The sequence below is a fragment of the Neopsephotus bourkii genome, unplaced genomic scaffold (assembly GCF_033783945.1).
Source record: "Neopsephotus bourkii isolate Nb327-2 ecotype Australia unplaced genomic scaffold, CSIRO-AGI_Nbou_v1 NB_207, whole genome shotgun sequence".
Taxonomy (NCBI): Eukaryota; Metazoa; Chordata; class Aves; order Psittaciformes; family Psittacidae; genus Neopsephotus; species Neopsephotus bourkii.
The window spans coordinates 1,082,512-1,094,578 of NW_026900719.1; the positions used below are offsets into that span (position 1 = coordinate 1,082,512).

Here is a 12,067-nt window from a genome sequence, read left to right on the forward strand (position 1 = left end):
ATGTTGACATAGGTGGTATTATGCCACTTATAGCTTCTTTGGCACAGCTCTGGAATCAAGTGTTCAGCAGTGATTAATGACCAAGAGTATACAGACCTACTACTGAGTTTAGGATCCTGCTAATCTCTGCTCCTGTTTTTTCTCTCAATTCCAGCACTAGTTAACATGACTTCTGTGAACACAGCATTTCTGATGACTTGTCATACAGCTTGTACTACCAGCAGTTAGCATAGTACTAGCATAGACCTAATGATCCTTAAAATCTCAGTTGTCTTAATTCTTTCTTATTATTGTATCTTTGATGCTCTTTTTCTGCCTTTCAAATTTTTATTTAGTGTTTAATAGAGAAAAGACTTTTAAAGGTGTGCAAGGTTTCCTTATGCAATGAACAATCCATTAATACCCTTTGATATGTTATGCCAATTGATATATGTGTTAGCATAAATATTTCATTATTAAAGCAGAGATCATTCTGTCCTAAAGCTTTAATTATATTAGATGCTTTTCAGATGATTGCCAAGATGAAACAGTCCATTATGAACAATTGCCACTGCAAGAGATTTCTGCTTATTGAAAGACAAAAGGGTAATTTCATCTAGGATTGTTCCAAACTGTATGAGTCCTTCATACTGATAAGGGAGTTTTGCCTCTTTTAACCTTGATATGTACTGTAGTAATGAATTTATGAATCTTTAAATTCAGTCACATCATTAAAGTAGGGATATGATGTTAGCACTGTCAAGTAAATGATGAAAATTTATCTACATAGCAGTTAAAGTGATCAAAGTCAATACCAATTTGTCAATAATTACCATTGCTTTAAAAGCAAAGCTAACATGATAAAAGTAGGCATCTATGGATCTTTATTATATATCAACTGCAGTTTGGATATTTCCAATGATATAGTGTTCACATGGCAAACTAGAGCTTTAGGAAAACTATATATCTTTAAAACTGCTGCTGAGGCACCTCAACTATAATTCCCATGAGATACCTTCATGGTAAGATAAAATCCAAGTGTTTCATTGTCAATCAAAAATATTTCTGGTTTGGGGCAAAATGTTCCTGTATTGCAGTTTTGCCTAATTATCTGAACATCTTCCACAGATCAGAATCCTGTTTTTTGACATGCTGTAGACTCTGTTGTCACGTGTATATCTCCCACTAAAAACACGTCACAGCAGTTCCCTTCAAAATATAGTACAGCTATGCATAATGTATGATGAGACTAGAGAGATGTGCAATGTGAATCAAAGTTTTAATGTCCTAGTTTTCCAGATTTTTATTATTTATTCACTGTGTTTTTAGAAGAGCTCTGTTTAAGAATCATGTCAGCTGTGACAAGACATAAAGCCAAGCAAGACTTTCAGTGAGAAACTGAAAAAGACTCTCTCTGAACGTGTTTTAATATTGAAATCAGTATTGGGGAACTTGGTTCTTATTTTGCCAGGGGGAAGAGGATTGCATCAATAGAGTCCCACTTGCTGACAGCTGGTTCTCACTGAAGATCTCAGGACAAAGAAATTCAAAGCACAGTAGTTTTTCTCTGTGTCTGAAACAGCTACTTTTACTCAAATGGTTGGTCTATATTTGCTTCTTTGTATTTGCTGACAAATGTCTTCAAAAGAGATGATGTAAAAATTGATAATCCTTGTCATCTTGGACATAACCTTAAGTAGCCAGATGCCTGGCTTGACTTGAAGTCTTGTTTGCCTTCTTGTTCTGCAGAGCATACAGATGTCAGCAAAGCTGTTTAAATACAAAATAAACAGCCCAGCTTCACATCTGAGTGCAATCCTGTTGTGGGATTGGACCCTGTCAGGTTACCTGAAATATTTCCCTTCCCTGATATCAGACTACTGGAGTCCACTTGAAATTTTAGTCTAAACACAGTTCTTACATAGGCTTCAGCCTTGTGGCATTTTAACCATATCAGGCTGTCAGGGTACTGTCGGGGTAGACAACTTAAAACATTCAACAATGTGTCTGATGATAACATTATGTCTACACAGTGAGGGAAGTCATATCTAGATTAAAATGGAAGTGAAAATCAAACACCTTGCATTTCTGCAGGAATACTGTGAAGGGATCTCTCAACAATGTGAGATGCTCTTCTGTTTTGCCATAGAGCAAGATGTGACTGCTTAAGCAGAGATGTTGTTCCTGGAGTTGTGTCCCAAGGAAGTAGTGACGGAACAGATCTGTGGAAGTGCTTTTAGGGTCCCAGGTATGGAGCAAGTCAGAAATAAATTATTTTAGGTACCTGGATAATTTTGTTGTACTGCCATTTTCTTCAAAACCCGTTTACTGAGCAGCATATTCTTGACTGTATTCATTGAGCAATTGTTTGATAATTTCAGTATTTTCACCACTGATGGTAACCGAAAGAAAAAAAAAAAAAGCAGTGCAAAACTGGTTTACATATTTTGAATGACTGAAAATTGATTCTGTTTTATTTAAGAATTTTAAGTATCATTAAAGTAGTAATCTAGAGAAGGTGCTGTTTGTCTGAGTACTTTACTATCCAATGGCAAGGCAGCTGATAAATCTATTGAAAAATCATTTGAAAACCTAATATGTGGGATGGGCTCTTACTGGGTTGTGGATGCTCACTGTTCACTTTTCTAGCTGTATTTTTTTGCTTTACTAGGGACAGTAAAGGGAGAAAAGGACTGGTGGGACTGCAGGAGCATGAGGGTCAGCATGAGGGTGGGAGTTGAGAAAGTGGGAAGAAATTAAACCAGTGAGGGGAAATCCATAGGTTTTCTTATGGATGTGAACAGAGGGTCAGTGTTGTGCCTGCATAAGCAGCAAAGGAAACTTGCACATTTTAAATGTATTCAAGGCTGACTTTTCAGTTTGAAGTTATTTCAGTTTTGCATACACTGGCTGAAATTAACAAGTCACACGACAAGCTACAGTAACTTGATTGGGTTGTGGGTTTTTTTCTGGAAATTCATCCTGATTTTATATGGGATTGACTATATGCTTTTGGATCTACTGAAATTGAAAGCACTGTGTATCTAAGTCAGTCCTTTGACCAGCTCAGAAGGGATGAATGGACAGACTCCTCTGGCCGCACTGTATCTCAGTGGCTGCAAGTGACCCAGCTGCAGTCTGGCAGAAGGGGTTGACAACCAGAGGGCTGGGAGCTGTGCTGAGGACACTCCAGTTCAGGCAAGGGGAACAGGAGTTCCTAGGGAAGATAGGAGGCAGAGTGCTGGAGGACAGTAGAGTGGGAGGTGCCTACAAAATGAAGGAACAGACCCGTACAGTGAGGAGGAATTGGGAAAAGCAGACATGGCTTAATGCCCCTTTTCTCCTTGGTAAGAGTGGTCTTTGCTGCCGCACCTTGCAAAGTGGTAACGCTGGAGCTGAGGCAGAATTAATGGGAGCAAGAGAGTCACAGAAAACCTGTTCATCTCCTGCCGGCTTCCTTTCCTCCTGTTGCCCTTGCTCATGTCTGCCCTTACTAATGGGGTAAAGCTGAAGTGCAAGGCATGTCTGTTCATTCAAGGAAGTGAACCAACAGCACTGTGCAGAAGGTTTTGTCAGGGAAATTGAGTGCAACGGAGAGCTAAGTTGGTCAAGGGCAACCGAAACTAGTCTCTGGATAGTGTGGACAGGGCCACATATACCAGTCTGCAGAGAAGATTCTTCAAGGCAACTAAAAATGCCATTAGCATAGACATATGCTTGATATCAGACTTCAGCTGTTAACTGAGATAGCCACCTTTAAAGAGCTTGCCTGACCATATAATGTGAAAGGCTGCATGGGAGTTGCAGTGGATTGCTTTTAATCTCTTCTACCAGCAGAGGGGAAGGCACAGTGCACTCCCTATTATGTGCCACTTTGCCTTCCGTCTGCCCACATCCTCATTCCTCTTCTTGCTGATGATGCTCAGCGAAGCATCACTGGGGTTAGACAAAGTTGGTGCAGATTCAGTCAGCTGTTCTTACTGGCTTTAGACTGTCTGAAAATGCTTTTGCCCAGGGAAAATTCTGCACAGAAATGTCTCATGCCTTGCTTCCTCCTGCTATGTTGTCTTGTGACTGTGCGAAACAGTACAAGCACACATAACACTGCATTTAGCCAGTTGTAGAATCTAATGCTAATGAACCTGCACTGTAGAGTAATGAAATATGGGGAAAACATAGTTTTTGCCATGTTTTAAGTAAAAAAACCCCCCACCTTTATATTAGAGCTTGAGCCTGCTGAAACAAGTGACTTTTATGGGAATGGACTTATGATCCTAAAGCAGTCATGCATACCCACATAGGGCATTGGAGTAACCCCAATAAAATCAAGAATGCAGCAGTGGGGAAAGAGGATATTTGTTTTGTAAAACATTATTATTCACACGCCAATTGGTGCCAACTTACGTGTTGATAAGGTTTTGTGAATACAGTCTTTGAAAACAGCTGTACATGCAAAGTCTTTGTTTGCAAATTTGGAATTCGGCTGAAAATTGAGCTGTAAGCAAATTTCTTCAGATCTGTGTACTAAGAAATGGCTGATGCCCTGTATAATGCAATGAAGAATCTCAGGAAGAACACTGATCTGAGCTGACAGTGTTTGGAGTTTTTTATATTTACCTCTTTGCTGGCCCTGTGATTCAGTATGATGTGGATGAGCTGTTTGTACTAGTACACAGGAAACCATTGAACATGGAAAATAGCACTTACTAAAATAGATCACGTTCCCAAGAGGGAAACAGCAAAATGACACAAGATTCATAGAATAAGGAATAACTAAAATTGCCCAATTATTTAAACTGAGGTATTTTTCTATCAATATAAGATCTTGCTGTGCTTCCGGAGCATAATTTAGAGTAGGCATTTTGCCTGCAGTTCACAATATAAATATTTTATATGATCTCCCACACGATTAGAATAATAGAGGTAGTGTTATTTAATCCACTCCTGGCAAAGCAGATGCTTGCCAGAATGCATAAAGCACTCAAGGAACTGTTTTTGTTGTAGTTTAAACTAGTTTGTAGAATGATTTATCTAAAGGTAGATTCATCACTGTGGAATTGGATTTGATGATGTTTGAGAGGCACAATTTAAAGTTGCGTGAAGGCTCGTAAAATAACCACATAGTAAATCAAATGTTAAAAATAGAGGGATGAAAAAAAGGTTCCCTAAAGGAAAAACAGGTAAATGAAGAGTCTTGGGAGGGCAGGAAGGGGCCTGGGACAGACCATTTCTAAGTTGGACTTAGATATTGTGGCCATAGGTAAGTGGAGTTGAATAAACCTTTTGAAAAGCAGTTGCAAGCATAGGAACTGTAAGCCTTAGCCGAGAGTATGCAAGTGCTGTGGTTTCTGTGTAGTGCTCTCAAAAAGTGTGTTGTAACTCAGCAGGGATGGAGAAGCTCAAAGTTTAATAAAGCTTTTCCTAAAAATAAAACCTTTAAAGTGTATTTTAATACCTCCAGAGACAGTCAGCATCTCTCTTATTCCTTACCTGCAGCACGTTTCAGTTGCCTTTATCTAAAAGACTACTCTCCTTCGGTCTGAGGTGGGTATTCAGCTGTCATACGATTAGCCTAGGTGGTCCAAATATTCCTTCCCTAGCTTCATTTCTACAAAGGGGAGGAAAAGTAAGTATTGATTGCTAGGCACTATGATTTTGCACACTTGAACCATGGTCTAGTATTTAGAACCATGGTCTAGTATTTAGATTGGGATTGTTGCTAAAATCCAATGGAAAATATTTGATGCTATGCCCTTTTCCCTGAGGTGATTGTGCCTAAAGCTGTTAAGCATAAGGAAAGATAAAATGATGACTGTTTGTTGTGTGCATTTGTTATGTGGCATGTCATTCAGTACTCTTCCATTTATTTACACTTTGTTTTTCATGTTTATTGTAGCTTTTATTAATGTATTTGGTAACATGTCATCAGCTGCAAGGCAGAAACATTTACTCTGTTGGGGTTTTCAGTATAGATTAAAAAAATTCAGCAGCCCCTGAATGGATAGGCTTGAGATGGAAATTTACGTGAGAGTAACAAATATTATAATGCAGATGAGCCAGACAGGAGAGAAGCAAATTTATAATAAGGGGCTGCTCTGGCAATATTAATCTGCCTGATGTAGACTGTGTGATGAATCATCCAACATTGCCATAAGGACTGCTGCTGATCTCTGCCTGCAAGTGGGACAATAAAAAGTGTGCATGGAAGAATGGAGGGGAAGGCACACGCAAGAGATTAGGAAAGGACAAAGAAAGAACAGCTATTTAAAACTGGACATCTCAAGCCTGACTAGTAGTTCGTGTTATATATAATTCAAGCAATTCTTTGGGTAAATCATTTCATATGCTCCATGAAATGCAATTTGCTTCCATGGTCAAGCATGACAAAGGTTTCACAGAATTGCAGTTGGCAAAGAGCTCTTCTAGGATAGGTAATTTAGGGCCTGTGAGATTGCTGGGGTGTCTTGTCAGAACATTAAATAATCACACAATGTCATGAGGGAATATCTAATTAAGAGCCCAGTTTCTCAAGGGTCTGAGTACCTGTTACAATGTTCTGAGAACCCTTAATTCCCACTGACAAGAGCAGCAGCTCAGGGTGTTCCCTGCAGGCATTTAATAGGATTGTGCCCTTACTTCATTTGGCTGGGGTAAGTCAAGGCCAGCCAGGTGAAGCGACAGTAATCAAACAAGACAAGAAAATGACAAATAGGGTTACATCCCAGCAGGAATATTATTACTTGCAGATGATGGAACACACCCTGGTGTGAATCCCCTGTAAAAATTAGGGCCAGATTTAAGGGTACATTCTTAGGGGTTAAATTGTGCCTTTGAGAAAAATCCGCCTGTATTCATCCTGTGAAAAAAATCTGTAAAAGGCAACATGAATCCTTTGTCAGCTCAGGCTGTCATCCTGTGGGAACAAGTGTCAGAGTTCCCATCCACAGTTCATTCCCAAGAACCTCAGTGATTTAGGTGACCTTAAGAGGGTTGTTCACCTAACAAAGGCAGAGGGCATTTTATCCAGTGTTTGGGAAGAATAAAACTTTATTTCAGGGAAATGTGGGTGCTGAAGTTCCCTGAACAGCATTCTTGGTATGACTCAAGATATAAAACAAAATTTGAGGTGAACAGATGGAGACTTATCAGTAAGTCTTTTTTATTTTTTTCCTTCTTATATACCTGCAGCAGTGTTAAAGAGAAGAATGTTAGATTAAATCAGAATAGGCATTGTATTTCGACTTATGCTACTTCTCTTAGGCAGAGATGAAGGTAGAAATGGTTTTGGGTTTTTTTTGTATAAAGAAGCATTACAAAAGGAGTAAATGAGAAGGAAGCATGGCTTTATGTTAAGCACTTTTGTGAGAGTGAAAAGTTAAAATCAATCCTTATGTTGTCAGCCTCTTAAGTGAGGAATGATGCATTAGACTACCTGATTTTATTTGATTTGTTGGGAAACCAGAGCTGCTGTGATGTTTCTTGAACAGAATTACAGGCTTCATTTAAAGAGAGATGCAAAGCGCACATATCATCCTGGAAGAGATCAACATAAGCATTTTCTATATCATGAGTAATGTTTACTGGAAGAAATCAAATTACTGTTACACAGACCATCTGTTTTCTTTGCATGCAATCATGTAAGTGTTTTAGGACAAGCCATCCTTTTTAATCAATTGTAAATCTCTTATGGGATGGCACTGTTTTCTGTAATAAAATCTATTTTTATGATAAATGTGAGAGTTTTAAATACTGATTTCTTCTGCATAAATATAGTGTACATATTGTTCATAACATAAAGAGTAGGGGTGTACAGCATTAGTTATTATCTGTCAAGAACTTAATTTTAGGGTTTTTCGGGTAGCCATTTTGGGTATTTGTTGGGTCTGCAACTCTTTCGTGTTCAACTATCATAACAAATTACATACTGAGTAATACAGTCCATTTATATCCTGGGAAATTGCTTCCTACCTAAATTTAGTAAATGTAGCATATAGGGTCTTTTTTTGTAGCATGCCTACTGTGATCAAAGCGAATACTGGGGAAGATGATTGTCCATTGTCTAAATGCTTATACTTGGAGAGACTCAATTAAAAAAGGCACTTTTTGTTGGAAAATTATGCTATGTAATGACATTAGAGATACTTAAATTTATGGTATTTAGCGATGGAGTGTGAGATTTACTTCATGTTTAAGGGTAACACATTCATAGATGTATATGGTCCTGTTCATTTTAGGGGATGATTGATTAAGTCTGTCATTTTCTTTTTTTTATCACTTCTGACAGCCTTCCTGGTTCTCATATCATCTTTGGGTGCACATAGATTGCTCTTGAATTCAGAGCAAAAGTCTGCATCTTAAGTAAAGTCTCCTCTGATTTCAAAAGAAGCTGTGTGTGCACAATACCCAAAGTTGCGCTGTATTGTATCAAATGCCCCTGAAATAAAAGAAGGGAACAAGAACTGTAAGTAACACAATTGGAAATTCCCCGAGAAGGCTGGCTGTCCTTCTCAATGAGGTCAGCAAGCCTGAATTTCATTTGTTCAGACACTTTCAGATCAATAGTATTTTGTCTGAATAATTAAGCTACTTACTCAGGCTTGAAAAGTGTGTAGTGCTAAATTCTTGTTTTTCTTGGGTAAACATGAAGAGGCAAAGAGGGAGAAACAGATAGAGAATGTACCTGGAAAAATGATAGTGCCTACACTCTGGTGCCATCCCATGGTACAGTGAGGCTTTCTGCCCACAGAAACATAAGTGAAAAGAGAGGCCCCTGTAAGTCCTCTTGTGAAGACTGGACTCAAAATTTCCATGTCCTATATATTCCCATTTATTATAGCTTGTGAACTGCCAGTATGCAGCACACAGAAAGCTACTTACCAAACTGCTAATGAATCCTATAACCTACCTAGATTTGAAGCTTATCTAGATCAGTCAAGACTCTGATGAGAACTTGGTCATCAGTTATTCTTCTTTTATCAGTCTGCATTAATTCAGTAAAAGAGAAAAAAAAAAAAAAAACAACAACCAGAAGAAGGTGAATTGCTTACAAAATCACGTAGTAGAATGAGAAAGATAAAATGCAAAAGTGCGATTAGTAGTGGTCTAACAGTTTTACACAGTTCAAAGTATTTTCTATCAAATTCAGCATCTCTTCATTCAGGAAAGTATTAAATACAAGCCAAAATTTTACTCTTTTATATTTTTCCCTCTTTTTCCTTCTTACTTCTGCCCTTCTTTTATTCAGAGGGAAGAAAACTGCAGGCAAAGTGAGTATTTTATAGAATCAGAGAATCGTGATCAGATCAGACTTCTAGAGGATATCAACAGTGTTCTAGTCCAAGCAAGGGAAACTTAGTGTTGCTCAGGGCCTTGTTTGGTTGAGTTTGGTGTGTTTATAAGGATGGAGATTCACCAGCTCTCCCAGCTACCTGTTACTCAGTCTTTCTTTTGCTGCTGCTGTTCCCTTAGAAGTTTATCTGGTTGCTTCTCATGTCCCTCACCAGTTTCAAGCCCAGCTGAGGTCTGGCTTTCCCAGTTTCATCCAAGCAGGCCAAAACAAAGAAGTTCTGCACTGATCGCGAGTAACACTTCCAGCTTCTTTATCCTCTGTCTGTCCATGCTGCCTTTCTGCTGTGCCTGCATGACTTTCCACATGGCAAGCTGGGGAGTCCCTGTGCACTGGGGAGCCTGCCCTCAACAAGCAGCTTGCTCTTCTGGACCATTTTGCTGTCTTATTTTTCAGGAGGTACATTTCAGTTTGGGCTGTCAAAAAAAAAAAAAAGTAAATAATGCAGATGTTTGGTTTATATTTTTCAGTTCATCCTCCTTACTTCCCACGCTTCCATCTTAACATCTTCTAATGTTTTACAGAAAGATGTAGCAGTGTAATCTGAGCGATATCAGCACATTGTATTTCCACAGGGTTTCATTTTTTAGCATGATTATTCATTTGTATGTGAGCAAACTTACTACGGAGTTTTTTAAGTGTTTGTTTAGAAGTTGCCAAGTATTTTGCCTTTTCTCCTGGCTTTTTTTTTCTTCTTTTTTTTTCTTTTTTTTTTTTTAATTTGACAGAACTTTAGAACAGCCACCATGTGTTCGCTAATAGGCACTGTATTTTCCAGTTGTATTGTCTGGTTTTATCCAGGAAAGAGATATTGATGTATTTACAATATTATAGAAGATATTGGGCTAGTCCTAATAAAGTAAATGTTACACTGCCTCTTGGAATTTTTCAAATTTCTGTTATTAAGAAATAATTCAGCAAAATTATTTAATTTTCTTAGTGTAAGAGTGGTAAACTATGAATTACTGTTGTCATAGTTACACTGTATTTTGATATAGTAGTTGTGTTCATCTAAAGAGTAATAATTTGCCCAATTATCAATTACAATGCATATCTTAAAAGTACAAAACTCTTGACTCTGAGTGCTGTAAGCAGAGAATACTGCTGTTTATTTTAAGAATTTCCTGTGTCTGCATTGTTGGTTACACTTAAGTAGTAATCAATGACAAGATGCCATATAGGAGACTTTATTTAGAGGAGCTTTATAACTGGTCAAAAGTGAGATGATAGTTGTTGATACTCATGGCCTTCAATAGAAAAATCTATGAAGAGAAGTTTCAAATTTCATCTACAAACTTACCCCTAGTGAAAGTATTTCAGGCTTTGTGTGGCAATTAAAATAACTACCAGTTCTTTGTTGGTTTCCGAGTTATTCCAGTCTCCTAGCTATTCAGCTGACAAATCAGAAAAATTATTCAGGGAAGCCCTGAAATCCTCAAAGCTAGACATGATTCCATTTCTGTTTTTAATAACGTTCTTAAGTGCAGTATGTTTGGGAGTTTGTGTGTTTGCCTTTCTCCACCTGACCCACGGCAGCCCAATAGTCATAGAAAATGTGATTTGTGTGTGCATTCTGAATTCTCCTCTTCCGCTTTTTTACCAGATGCACTTTCACCAGGAAATGGAGCAGAAAAGGGCCATAGATGGTTATCATGCTTGACTTTGAACTGGTCTCCCACAGCTCACTTGGTGGTACAGGGAGGAAAAGAGGGAAACAGAAATACTTGGTCACCATTTTGAAATGTATTTAGGTCTGAACAGCTCATCCTTAAAAAGTCTATAGGCATTCAAGAAGCACAAAACCAGTGAATAATCCTTAAGGAAGACATTCTGGAGTGAAAACAAGTGGAAAAGATAGTTTAGAGAAGGTACAGGAAAGAGAATATGCATAGAATGGTGGGATTGAAGGAGAATTTGGGAAAGGATCGTGGTCATTGCTGTAGTACCTAACCAATAGGATAAAAACTGTAAAAATAAATGCGTTTAATACTGATGAAAGAAAATCTTATCTGAAATGTACTCAGTTAACTAATAGAATTGATTGATATGATACTATTGAGTAAAATACTGGAAACTCCCCTACAAATACTGTTTCTCTGCAACTATTTAGGGCAGCATAACAGTTTCTGGCGCTTACTACGCAAAGATTCCCCAGGCTGCTTATATGGAAACCATCTCTTGGGGATTTTATTCCTCAGCACTGACTACTGTTGATGGCAGGAGATAGAAAAACCTTGAATTATAGTACGATTGGAAATTATTGTTCCAGTGCCTTCATATGCTACATTGTTCTCTATATGCTCTTTGTCACAGGAGACCATTTTACACCAAGAGCAAGAAAGGTGAATTCACTTGGCTCTTCCATATCTCTAAGGGATCTGATGCATGAGTGGACTAGAAGAAATAAAGAGAAAAACAACTCCAAAGACCTACAGATCACCTTGCTGGCAGGGTGAGTAAATGTCCTGGCATCGCAGTCTCATGTTGTCAGGTACATAATGAGGGACTGTGCTTTGAGCATTGCTTCAGGAATTTCCTTTCCAGTAATTGTTGAGGAAAATGTAATAGAAATATCTCCTGTTTCCAGGTCTCTGACACGGGTGCCCCATGTGTTCAGAAGTATTCATCCAGAGACCTATATTTTCAGTTTAAGCCTTGAACATGGATTTAACAGAATAGGCAGTTCTGCGTCATGGGATTATGTTTTTTCGCCTTTTTATTTTTTCATGTGATTTTCCAATT

At 38.3% G+C, this 12,067-nt stretch overlaps 1 protein-coding gene across 19 annotated transcripts in view; it reads left to right on the forward strand.

Annotated features, from left to right (window-relative positions):
- The window catches only part of LOC133207434 (poly(rC)-binding protein 3-like), a 496,208-nt gene that overhangs the window by 92,183 nt on the left and 391,958 nt on the right, over positions 1–12,067 (forward strand). For 17 of the 19 annotated variants that reach the window (XM_061344339.1, XM_061344336.1, XM_061344337.1 and 14 more), the window contains exon 2: positions 11,639–11,777. The exons of 1 other annotated variant lie outside the window; for it this stretch is intronic. The gene's annotated coding sequence lies outside the window, so the exon portion shown is untranslated. Of the gene's footprint in view, positions 1–7,058; positions 7,128–11,638; positions 11,778–12,067 lie in introns of those variants that run through there. One more of the 19 variants, XM_061344327.1, reaches the window with a different exon arrangement.